Genomic DNA, 13,180 nt, shown 5'->3' on the forward strand with positions numbered 1-13,180 from the left:
CTTTTCTCTTTGAACAACTTCTAGAGAGAGAGAGAGAGAGAGAGGGAGAGAGAGGGAGAGATAGATAGAAGCCTTATTAAATAATTGAGCGTGGGAAGGTAATTGAAGGCATAGATCAATAATATCTAGGGTTTTGTTCTCATTATAGCCATCCTCGGACACTTCCAGAGCTATAGCTCAATGAGAGAGTTGGCAAGAGAGAGCCGAGAGAGAGAATTGAGATCTAAAACCGTAACAAATGAGGCCCGTTTCCCCACTCTCTGTCCTGTCTCTCTCATCAGGGTTACATGAAGCTTGGATGCGGCAGGTGGTTTGGCAACTTCACATTTCAGTAGGATGTCAGATGTTAGAAGTGTTAGAGGTCCGGGATGTTTCTGGGAGGCTGGCGGTTTCCCGGCCCCTGATTTCCCAGAGGTTTAGCAGTCTCGACACGCATGACCGTCCCAGAGCGCTTAAGCAGGCAGACCACCCTTAAAAGTGTGTGTGTGTGTGTCTGTGTGTGTGTGTGTGTGTTTGTAGATCCATCGTAGACTCCTCCACTTCACTGTCACTTTTCTCTTCTTCTATAGAGCTCAGCTCATTTCTGGCCTGTCACCTTTTAGAGGTGCAGAGGGATTTGCTAACTTTCTGAAGTTACTCTTTGATTAGATAATGGAATGATGGATACAAGTTACAGAACAGATTTGTTATGCAGTTTGTCAGAATGTGGCCACAGCTCCAAGGCTGATGTCAGGATTGGTTTAACGATGAAGGAGCAGATGTATCAATATATCAGTCATATAGGCTTCAAATCTAGCATTTTTAGAAGGATGGTGACATAAGTTTAGGTTTCATATCTGACATTTCTAGAAGGATGGTGACATGAGTTTAGGTTTCATATCTGACATTTCTAGAAGGATGGTGACATGAGTTTAGGTTTCATATCTGACATTTCTAGAAGGATGGTGACATGAGTTTAGGCTTCAAATCTGGCATTTCTAGAAGGATGGTGACATTTCTCCTTTGTTCAGGTCCAGTATCAGTAGCATCTTAACTGACTGACTGTAATTTTAGAGAGACAGTGTTTATCCCAGAGGGGCTGACACACACACACACACACACACACACACACACACACACACACACACACACACACACACACACACACACACACACACACACACACACACACACACACACACACACACACACACACACACACACACACACACACACACACACACTTCTTGGTGGAGGTCAAAAGGCACTTCTCATCAGCTATCATCCAGAAAAAGATTGTCCCACCAAGGACAGTAGCAGCTATTTATAGTACCAGACCATGATGTCCCGACTCCCTAACACCCATCTATAACAGGGCTGGGGGACAGACAGGGGGAGGCATGATGTCACCAATGCAATCTCTCCTCCTCTCTCCTCTTCTGCCACCCTCCCTTCTTCTCTAAGTAGCCATTATCTTCTCTCCTAGGCATATAAATCAGGATGGGTAGAGAAAGAGGGTGGGAAAGAGAGAAAAAGAGGAATGGATGGAGAGACAGAGAGGGAGGGAGAGATGGAAAGAAAACAGGTGTTATGGCCAAGCTGTCCTATTGAAGGTCGTTATGGTGAATGGGATGGTGAGTGGAAGATGCAACCCAGTAGATTAGATGACAGGGCTGTGATGTGTGTGTGTGTGTGTGTGTAACAACCTGGTATTAGACTCTGGTCTAGAGGGAGACAGTTGACTTCTCAGCTCCTGAAGCTATGACTTCGCTGTATCCTATGTGTGATTCTACTGGTACAATGTTTTTTTGCATTTAGTGTGTGTGTGTGTGTGTGTGTGTGCATGTATTTAGTGCATGCGCGTGTGTGTGTGTGTCTCCATATGGATGATTGATTGTAAGTGACAGCTAGCTAATGGCTGTCACTCCCTCTCTGGTTTCATCAGTGTTGGAGGAGGTGTGATCTCACACTATAGTATAAACAGACACATGTGATATATTCCCTGTTTGATCCAGCCAGCTAGGGCAGTCATACTGCGGGTTGTATATACACCGCATTACTTACAGTACCTGTCCTCTTCATTCCTATGTGGATCATAAGGTTTCCTGGAATCTTCCTTCCTCTTGTCGACTGACTACTAATTTCCCCTGGAGGTGTAACATTTAAACGTTGAGAGCTATTCAACTTAGATTTCAGAACATTCTGTGCTGCTGAGGTAAGGACGAGTCCTGGGAGCTGGGGAGGATCTGATATTTGAGTAGCCTTTAGCCCAGACAGCCTCTCAGGATAGCTGGAGAAGCTGCCCTGGCCAACCACAACTTCTACAGCTGAGGCTCTGTGTAGGGACTGGAGGAGGAGAGCGAAAGAAAGCTGGGTGAGAGAGAGAGAGAGACACACACACACACACACACAGAAGGCCAAGAGCTGAAGAGGAATAAGAGAAAGATAGATTCTTCTTATCAGTCAGTGCAGCTCCGTAGTGGATTATTATCTTGGCCAAAAGATACAACATGTGAAGTTCAATTACTCTTCCCTTTGACTGATTAGCTATTTGTCAACATCTCTCAGTCCTTATTTCTAAAGTCCACGGGATATGTTTGAGTATCGACTTCCTCCTCCTGATTCCTACCTAAAACGATTTGAACCTCTCTCCAAGGCTAAAGATGCCTCTGGAGCTTGAAGTGTTTTTGGTTTTAAACAAGGCAGGTATTTAATCATTGACTTGTCCTACTTGTGGCATAGTGCTACTGTGGTGTTTACTTGCTGTTTCTTGTAATATCCCCCAGGAAATATAGCTACCCTATTAAAAATACATATACTGTATACTTTAAGGAGCTAAGCAATGGGCCATGTCAGCCAGGGATTTGTCAAAGCACCAAGATTAATTATTTTTCACTTATCGACCACAAATACCACCCTTGCATCCTACTTAATCCCAAATATCTGAATTGTTTAATTTAAAAAGCAGCAAATGAGTTAAATGCACCTATGTAATTAAAAAACGATCAGCTGAATCCATGGCAGCCGCCAGATTGTGTAATTGGATTAGTAATAGGGAACAATACATTAATGAATGAATCCTGGGGTTTCGGATTCTGTGGCCTTATTGTGACAGAGGAAAATAAGTGCTATAAATCAATGTCATTGTCGTAGAAGTACGGAGTCATTAAATTTCTCAAATTAGTGAATTTTAGATAACCCTGCGCTCAACCCCTTTGGAACCGAGTCCAGGACAATAAGGCAATGTCTCATTAATTGGATGAAATAAATGATTTTTTCCTGTGGGAAGGTGATGATGGGAATGTTAAGTGTTGGGTAGACGCCAATGATATCGAGTCATGCATAACAACTACCATATCATGACTTCCATACTGTCTTGTATATAGATCGCCCATCGCTCATATTCCCTAGCTACTTAGTTCAATCAATGAATTGTATGTATTTTTAATTTGTATTGGGTTTTTTTCAACACAAATCACAAAAACAAGAGAGGCCTGTAAACACAAAACAACTTTCTGCACAAAACATCACATTTCAATCCAACAGTTCTTTTTGGTTCATTCCACAGACCAACTCGGTCCACTAAAAGTTGTTATTGTGTTGTATTGTTCTTCTGCAAAGATCCAAAGTGTGCTTTGTCAGACAGTACTTTACATAGAAAAGAGTAAATACTGGTTCAGCCACCACAGGGGAGCTGGTTATCCCCTCTCGCAATATATTCTCATCATCTGTTCTTTACATCTGTTCTTTACTTGTTATTTCTTGTTCTTTGCCATTTGATTCGCTATATGTTTGTGTTTGTATGTGTGCGCTTGTGTTAATGCCTGTGTATGTGTGTATTTCTGTGTGGTTCAATATTCCCATGCCTCACAAGCAATAAAACGTTTTCAATCTCACTCTTTTCATTTTTTTCCCACCACTCCTTCTATCAGGCTGCAAGACATTTAAGTGCATTTTTTGATTAATCTCCCTCCTGTCGTAATTCACGCTGCAGAGACAAGACAAACAAACAAACAATGAGATGATGAGACTTGGAGACCACTAGCAGGTTGATGAAGAGAGAGAGAGAGTGACAGGGGCCACTGACACACACTGGATGAGACTGTCTCCTCAGTAGCTGAGTAACTGTCACGTCGGTCGCTGAGTAACTGTCACGTCAGTCGCTGAGTAACCGTCACGTCAGTCGCTGAGTAACCGTCACGTCAGTCGCTGAGTAACCGTCACGTCAGTCGCTGAGTAACCGTCACGTCAGTCGCTGAGTAACCGTCACGTCAGTCGCTGAGTAACCGTCACGTCAGTCGCTGAGTAACTGTCACGTCAGTAGCTGAGTAACTGTCACGTCAGTCGCTGAGTAACTGTCACGTCAGTCGCCGAGTAACTATCACGTCAGTAGCCGAGTAACTGTCACGTCAGTAGCTGAGTAACTGTCACATCAGTCGCTGAGTAACTGTCACGTAAGTAGCTGAGTAACTGTCACATCAGTCGCTGAGTAACTGTCATGCCAGTATTTGAGTTTTGGTGCTGTCTATTAAGACAATCGGATCTATTTGTCTTTCTGTGTGATCATCAGAACCTGTGACAGGTAGATGTACCGAGGAGAGACAAAAAGACAAGCACGTCTGGTGCTGGGCTGCACTTATGAAAAGCAATAGATCTCTCATGTTTCTTATCTATGCTATTGAGCATTATGTTGTGTTTCTGTGTTCTTCTGACTCCAGGACAGGTGACAGGGATCCAAGATCTTGACTTTAGGCTGTCACTACAGACATACTATATAGGGTGTATGCATAGTGAGCAGTCTTGCAGGTGCATCTCAATAGTTTAAAGTGGTTTCCTCTCCTCATCTCCTTCCCTTCATCTGGACTGAACTGAAAACAGAGGAAAAGAGGCTACTCTAGACTATTGAGATGCACTCTTTTGATTGGCATCCATACCCCTGCTATGACATGAATTTCACTAGATGGCAATGTTTGTTGTCAAAGAGAAGAGCTGCTGCAACAAAAGATGAGTGCTGAACCACAGAAAAAAAGGACTTATATGATCAATTCAAATCCACCCTCAAGCATCATTTCATTGCTAGACTCAGATACATCCTCAAACATCACTTCATTGCTAGACTCAGATACATCCTCAAACATCACTTCATTGCTAGACTCAGATACATCCTCAAACATCACTTCATTGCTAGACTCAGATACATCCTCAAACATCACTTCATTGCTAGACTCAGATACACCCTCAAGCATCATTTCATTGCTAGACTCAGATACACCCTCAAGCATCATTTCATTGCTAGACTCAGATACATCCTCAAACATCACTTCATTGCTAGACTCAGATACATCCTCAAACATCACTTCATTGCTAGACTCAGATACAGCCATTTTATATCCAGTATAGCACCCAGTCCCCATTGCATATTTGTTGTTTTTAAGTGGGTTTATTTGGGTTCCATTGATTGATTATTTCGATTTTTCAATTGAAGAAAACAATGACCAATAAACAGAAACCCTGTGGTAGCAAATTGAGTTACACTGAGGTTGTGTGATAATTTTTGACACAGCAGAGTTAAAAGTATTTATAGTGCATTCAGAGAAAGACACAGGTAACTGCCAAACTAAAGGAAACACTTGGGTAAATGAGGGATACATAGTATATTGAAGGCAGGTGTGGTTTCTGATTTAATTAAGAAATTAACATCCCATCATGCTCAGGGCCGTGTATAACAATGCCCAGTTGCCCATTAGTTTGGCTACCATGGCTAGAAGAAGAGGGGTCTCAAAGGAGCATAGGGTGTTTTAATGTTGTGCGTGTGTCTCTGTCTCACCAATTGAACACTTATGGGAGATTCTGGACTGGTGCATGAGACAACGTTTTCCACCACCATCAACAAAACACCAAATTATGGAATTTCTTGTGGAAGAATGGTGTTGCATCCCTCCAATAGAGTTCCAGACACTTGTAGAATCTATGCCAAGATGCATTGAAGGTGTTCTGGCTCGTGGTGGCCCAACACCCTATTAAGGCACTTTATGTTGGTGTTTACTTTATTTTGGCAGTTACCTGTAGATGGATAGATGGAGGGGGAGTAGCAAGATCACTGGACCTTCGATAAGCTATTGCCTGGCAACACTGGGTCTGCGTCACAAAGTGAGAATTGGATTGCAGGGTACTGAGTGTGTGTGTGTATGTGGGGAGGGGTTAGAGGGGATGAGGGGACATTATAATTGCAGTTTGTTGTCATTCTCTGTAGTCCTGAGGGGTAGCTAACAGCTATAGTGTGTATTTGGTCATTGGGTTATAGAAGAGTCATATACTTACTAATATAATCCACAGCAGTAACAGAATGCAAGTTCTCCATTGTTAGGGGCTGTACATTGCTATGTCTTCTTAGTCAATGGGACAAATTGGATCAGTCTTGGATCAGATTCTTCAAAGCCAATGGAATGGTTTGGCTGCAGAGAAGGTCATTTAATTCCAGTGTGTATGTGTGTGCTCATGTTTGCCTGTGTGCCTGTGTGAGATTGTGTGCTGTGTCTATGCATTTGTGTACCCATGTTTGCCTGGGTGTGCTCACGTGTGTGTGCCTGTGTGTGCCTGTGTGTGGGTGTTTGTGAGTACATATGTGTGTGCAAACGCACGTGTGTGTGACAGATATTGCTCGGCGTGTCAAAGACAGGCCTGTGAGGTGAGAGCCCCCCATCATACCCAGTGACAGGGGTCTGGGATAATGAGGTCCCTAAGCAGAACACCAAGACCCCTCTGTCACACAATCACACATGGTGTCAGGGCAAGCACACACACACACACACACACACACACACACACACACACACACACACACACACACACACACACACACACACACACACACACACACTGGTGGTTAATTTCTTTACTATAAAATGAGGAGAGACAAACTTATCACACAAGTCAGAGTTATACTAAAACTAAATCATTAATCACTTATTAATAAGGGAGCAGGTCAATACAATGCACACATATAAAGTTAATAAATTGAGTGCTCTACGATAATGATGACTTGTCGACGAATCACCCTCAGATGATTCGTTGAGATCCCGGAGACTAAAGTACAAAGGTATTTTATAGCCAAGATGCACCCCTTTCAACCTACATGACAAACAACAGATGTATAGAATGGGTCACAAGGTTAAGATATGTATGAAAGATACATATAATTCACAGCAGACAGTATCTACTGTAAAAACAGTTCTCTATCCCTGGTACCATATAGAACAGAAACATTAACTCATGCTCTGGAATGCAGTCTCTTTGGGTTTTTAACACCCAAAAGACATTGTAAATCTCCTGTCAGTATTATCTCCCAGAGGCCCATCCTCGGTAGAACACACTGTTACATCTGCTCCCGCCACACCCTCTAGTGCTCATCCCGTGTCTCCTTGACCTGACGCCACTCCCCAAGTGCTCTCTCTCTCTCTCTCTCTCTCTCTCTCTCTCTGTGTGTGTGTGAGTGGAGACAGGTGTGCTGGAGTCAGAGCAGATCCCCACCAGCTGCAACCTGTTCCATAATCAAGACCTCTACAAATACTCATTCCTGCCTCTTCCACGCTGCCAGATCGTAATTTCTGCTCAGTCAGTCCATGTTTCTAGCCGTTTGTTCCTGGTTAGATCCTGTTGTGCCTGTTTTCCTTGCCTGACGCTGTTTTCCTCTCCGCTACAGTTCTGCCCACTCTGACTCTGGACCCTGTCTCCAGTCCGACTTCTCGTCAGTCCTGCTACTCTGTCCTGGTTTCCCCACTCTACGGCTCCCTTGGATTCCCCTCCGGACCTGCTTACCCTGTCCTACAACACCTCTCGCTCTCACACCTGGTTTCCGGCAACACTCCCAAGCTTCCCCTGACCTACACTCCATCCTCCCCCTGTGTTCCAATAAATACCTTGCTTACTTCATCCCAGTCTCCTCGTCTGAGTCTGCTCTTGGGTTCACCTGTTCCGGTCCGCGTGACACACACACACAGATGAGCGTTCTAACATCCCCATATTTTGTTGCATAAAACAACCATTTGATGCAATAATAGCATTATAACATAACCTTGTAATTTCCACCATAACACACACAGAGGGTTGAGTGATTGTTGAATAAACATATTAAGGGCGAAACTCTAATATTAGTCATCCTGTCTCTCTTTGAATTGGCACAGGGTGCTATATGACAAGTAGACAGATTTGTCTCCAACCCTCCTTACCCCTGCTTCAAGTCACAGACAGAGACAGGGCTGTGTCACACACGGTTATGTCAGTGAGACACTATTTGTGTCACCTCGTGTGTGTGTGCGTGTGTGTGACCTCTGCTTCGCGTCAGAGATAAAGACAGGGCTGTGTGTATGTGTCACCTCATTCACAAAGCAGTGTCGTTCCACTGCCACTCCTCTCTCTGCTCAGTGACTGGGGACAGAGGTTTGAGAGCCACAGCTACACAGGCAATAAATCTAACTGACGGAGGGAGGAAGGGAGAGAGAGAAAGAGGGGGAGCATCTTCACCTCTCTGCTCCATCTCTGCCACGTCTGTATGCCATGTCATCATCGGCGCATTGTATGAAGCAAGGTTAGTATAGTAAAGAAAAAACTGTAACGAATGGAAACTAATCATGAAAAACTATTTAGTTAACTGAAATAAAATAATGAACAAACCTGTTTGAAAAACAAACTATACTGAAACTATTATCTTTGAAGTAAAAACAAAATAAAATAAAATGAATTATGTTCAGTTTTTTTTTTTTTTTTTTGGGGGGCACAAATCAAATGGTGTTTTCAAGCATCTGAATCTGGTGGGTCACATTGAGATTGACCTTATAATTTCCACGAGCAGCCACCAGATATTAAGTGGTATGGCTAAAGTAACCGGCTGTAGAAAGAAAGTCCAGGAGTGAAATTGGGGGAGGTGCACCAGCAACCGCAGAAAGTCGGACTAATGTGGTTTTCCAACAGCAAGGCTCAACTCAACACGGCAGTGTCTTTTCATTGTTCATAAAACCTTTTCTCTATAATGTCGAAATAAACATGTATCTAACCCCCATCTCACACACTCACAAAACTGAAATCATAATATAATATTGTGTACACATTGTTCAATTAATTAGTAAGAGAGAGCCTCAAACACAACATGCATTTGTATAAATGCACTGTAGAGATAGATTGCTGCAAATTGGTTCATGTTTCAGTCATGTATTTGGTCACGTTTGCGTGGGTCAAACAAAAAGACCATAATGAGTGGTTGACAATAGAGCCTCTAACAATACAGGCGGTGGCTGCAGGATGAACATACGGTCGACTGCAGTAAAACAATTCATGACCTTTGATCACATGATTTTTGTCAAGTTCATGCAGTTGACATGTAGGCGCAGGTCAGAACATTTTTATCCCCAGAATACAACACAATTTGTAAGGCGGTGACCCTTCACAAAAGTGATCCTCTAACAAATCACTTTCTTGAGATGAGCATGATGCAAGACTTTTCTCTCGCACAATCACACAGAGTATCTGGGCATGTGCACGGGTACGCCTCATGCTGCTACAATGTGGTAGCTACGGGACCAAAACAGCGGAGAAGTATAGCCTTGCACTTCAACGCTCCTGGTTGCTGCAGAAATGGACCCACTAGTGCTCTTTACTTCGTGCATCTACGTCATCTCGCTGAGTTGACCTTTAAACCTAACCTATATCCTGATGCATTACTGCCACACAGTGGCAAGAAGTGACATCACCAAAAACACAAAAACTATACACCACATACAGTGCCTTGAGAAAGTATTCACACCCCTTAAAACCTTTTCCACATGTTGTTGTGTTACAGCCTGAATTAAAAATGTATTAAATCAACATGTTGTGTCACTGGCCTACACACAATACCCCATAATATCAAAGTGAAAATATGTTTGTTTTTTATTGTATTTTTTATTAAAAATGTAAAGCGGAAATGTTTGAGTCAATAAGTATTCAACCCCTTCGTTATGCAAGCCTAAATAAGTTCAGGAATAAAATGTCCTTAACAAGTCACATAATAAGTTGCATGGACTCTGTGTGCAATAATAGTGGTTAAAACTAAAAAAGCAGACATTGAATCTCCCTTTAAGCATGGTGAAGATATTCATTCCACAATTAACAGAGTTATTAATTACACAACGAGGCATTAAACAAGTCATACTGCAAAAAATGTGTCAAAGCAATTCACTTTTTGTTCGGAAAAAAAAGTGTCATTTTTGGGGCAAATCCAATACAACATATCACTGAGTACCACTCTCCATATTTTCAAGCATAGTGGTGGCTGCATCATGTTATGTGCATGCTTGTAATAGTTAAAGACTGGGGAGTTTTTCAGGATAAAAAATAAACTGAATGGAGCTAAGCACGGGCAAAATCCTAGAGGAAAACCTGGTTCAGTCTGCTTTCCACCAGATACTGGGATTCACCTTTCAGCACGTCAATAACCTAAAACACAAGGCCAAATCTACACTGGAGTTGCTTACCAAGATGACAGTTCCTGGAGGGGCACAGTGGGAGCTTTCTGTTCTTCAAATCAAATCAAATGTTATTCATCACAGATGTGGACTAACAGTGAAATGCTTACATATGGGCCCTTCCCTTTCAATTAGTTTCCAATTTCGACCTAAACAACCAGGTGTGTTGACTTCCCAGCCAATCAATGACCTAATTTGATCAATTAAGTGTCAGGGAGGAATGAAAACCTGTTGCAGACACTGTGGCCCTCCAGGGATTGAGTTTGACATGTGGTTTAAAGGCTCCAGTCATTCCCAAAACACTTTCTGTTATTCTACTGTATTTGTTCTGTGTTGTACATTTCTTATATACTTTCCTCATTGGGGAAATGTCATTTTCACAGCTTGTGGCAATACAAAACAATAAGACAAACACTAACAACTCCCACCGTGGAGTACAATACATCCAAATAAACATCACCCTGCCCTGCATCCGCCATGTCTCGAAACAGAGTAGGCCAACATCAGTTAATTTGATGAAACAGAATCAGACGTTGGTAGGTCAGTGATCATGGGAGGGAGTGGTACTTTTTGTATTGCATCCTAGTGGAACAGAGCCTGTCTGGGTTCAAAGTCATTACAATGGATGACAGGTGAGACATAAAATATTATTACAAGCAATGTTATTTGATTACTTTCTCCCTTCCTCCCTCCCCTCTCTCACTCCTCTTGTGTTAGTTTCCCTTCCTCCCTCCCCTCTCTCACTCCTCTTGTGTTAGTTTCCCTTCCTCCCTCCCCTCTCTCACTCCTCTTGTGTTAGTTTCCTCCCTTCCTCCCTCCCCTCTCTCACTCCTCTTGTGTTAGTTTCCCTCCCTTCCTCCCTCCCCTCTCTCACTCCTCTTGTGTTAGTTTCCCTCCCTTCCTCCCTCCCCTCTCTCACTCCTCTTGTGTTAGTTTCCCTTCCTCCCTCCCTCCCCTCTCTCACTCCTCTTGTGTTAGTTTCCCTTCCTCCCTCCCCTCTCTCACTCCTCTTGTGTTAGTTTCCCTCCCTTCCTCCCTCCCCTCTCTCACTCCTCTTGTGTTAGTTTCCCTTCCTCCCTCCCTCCCCTCTCTCACTCCTCTTGTGTTAGTTTCCCTTCCTCCCTCCCTCCCCTCTCTCACTCCTCTTGTGTTAGTTTCCCTTCCTCCCTCCCTCCCTCTCTCACTCCTCTTGTGTTAGTTTCCCTCCCTTCCTCCCTCCCCTCTCTCACTCCTCTTGTGTTAGTTTCCCTCCCTTCCTCCCTCCCCTCTCTCTCTCACTCCTCTTGTGTTAGTTTCCCTCCCTTCCTCCCTCCCCTCTCTCTCACTCCTCTTGTGTTAGTTTCCCTTCCTCCCTCCCTCCCTCTCTCACTCCTCTTGTGTTAGTTTCCCTCCCTTCCTCCCTCCCCTCTCTCACTCCTCTTGTGTTAGTTTCCCTCCCTTCCTCCCTCCCCTCTCTCACTCCTCTTGTGTTAGTTTCCCTCCCTTCCTCCCTCCCCTCTCTCACTCCTCTTGTGTTAGTTTCCCTCCCTTCCTCCCTCCCCTCTCTCACTCCTCTTGTGTTAGTTTCCCTTCCTCCCTCCCCTCTCTCACTCCTCTTGTGTTAGTCTCCCTTCCTCCCTCCCCTCTCTCACTCCTCTTGTGTTAGTTTCCCTTCCTCCCTTCCCTCTCTCACTCCTCTTGTGTTAGTTGTCACTAACTCAGCTATGTTATGACCAATCCCTTAGCTTTTCTCAAACTAAGTTAAGACATGTACAGTACCATGGGCCTACTTTCCAAATGGTGTCATTTGGTCCTATGGTTCATGAGAAGATTGAAGCATTTCTAGCATATTTTAGCATATTAGCATATGTGTTAATATGCATCGATCCAAATACCACATTTGGAGCGAATCATATTTTCTTTGTCCATGACAAGATTTTCTTTGATTATTGTAGTCATTAATAGTTTCCTTCTTGTTCATGATATCAATGCCAAACTTAACATGGTTCATCATGGTAATGTATTTGATCATCCTAAAATGTTTCAAGTTGATAGGCCGTTGTGGATGTAATGTGTACGCTGCGAGTCAGGAAGCAAGTACAGGGAGTGAATCATTTAATAAATACATTAACAAAACAAGGAACACGGGTAGCGTACAGAGTCAGAAACACAAACAGAGTCAATAACGCCTGGGGAAGGAACCAAAGGGAGTGACAGATATAGGGAAGGTAATCAAGAGGGTGATGAAGTCCAGGTGAGTCTGATGAGGCGCGTAACGATGGTGACAGGTGTGCGTAATAATGAGCAGCCTGGTGACCTAGACAGCCGGAGAGGGAGTATACGTGACAGTACCACCTCCCTGACGCGCAGCTCCAGCCGCAGCACGCCGACCGAAGGGACGATCCCGGTGACCAGGAGCGGACCAGTAGTATATGCTGAGGCGCGGGAGCCTGACTATCCGGGTGAGGTTGCGGGAGCCTGGCTAGCCGGGTGAGGGTGCGGGAGCCTGACGAGCCCGGCTGAGGACTCAACAACAGACGCTTGTGAACCTGATGTGCCGGCTGAGGCATGGAAGTCTGACGAGCCGGCTGAGGATGGACCCGTCGTCACCTACCAACACAAAAAACACTCCCTGATGCTCCTCTTTGGTGAGGCGTTATTCTGTAACGTGTTCGCTGATAGACAGGAAGCAAGGACAGGGAGTGAATAATTGAATTAATAAA

The 13,180-nt window shown here is 43.9% G+C and overlaps 1 long non-coding RNA gene across 1 annotated transcript; it reads left to right on the top strand.

Annotated features, from left to right (window-relative positions):
* The first annotated feature begins 7,477 nt into the window (after positions 1-7,477).
* On the top strand, positions 7,478-7,911 carry LOC121840791. The gene is made up of 2 exons (XR_006079929.1): positions 7,478-7,593; positions 7,682-7,911. It is a non-coding gene; the product is annotated as an uncharacterized LOC121840791 (long non-coding RNA).
* The last annotated feature ends 5,269 nt before the right edge of the window (positions 7,912-13,180 follow it).

The sequence above is a fragment of the Oncorhynchus tshawytscha genome, linkage group LG25 (assembly GCF_018296145.1).
Source record: "Oncorhynchus tshawytscha isolate Ot180627B linkage group LG25, Otsh_v2.0, whole genome shotgun sequence".
Lineage (NCBI taxonomy): Eukaryota > Metazoa > Chordata > Actinopteri > Salmoniformes > Salmonidae > Oncorhynchus > Oncorhynchus tshawytscha.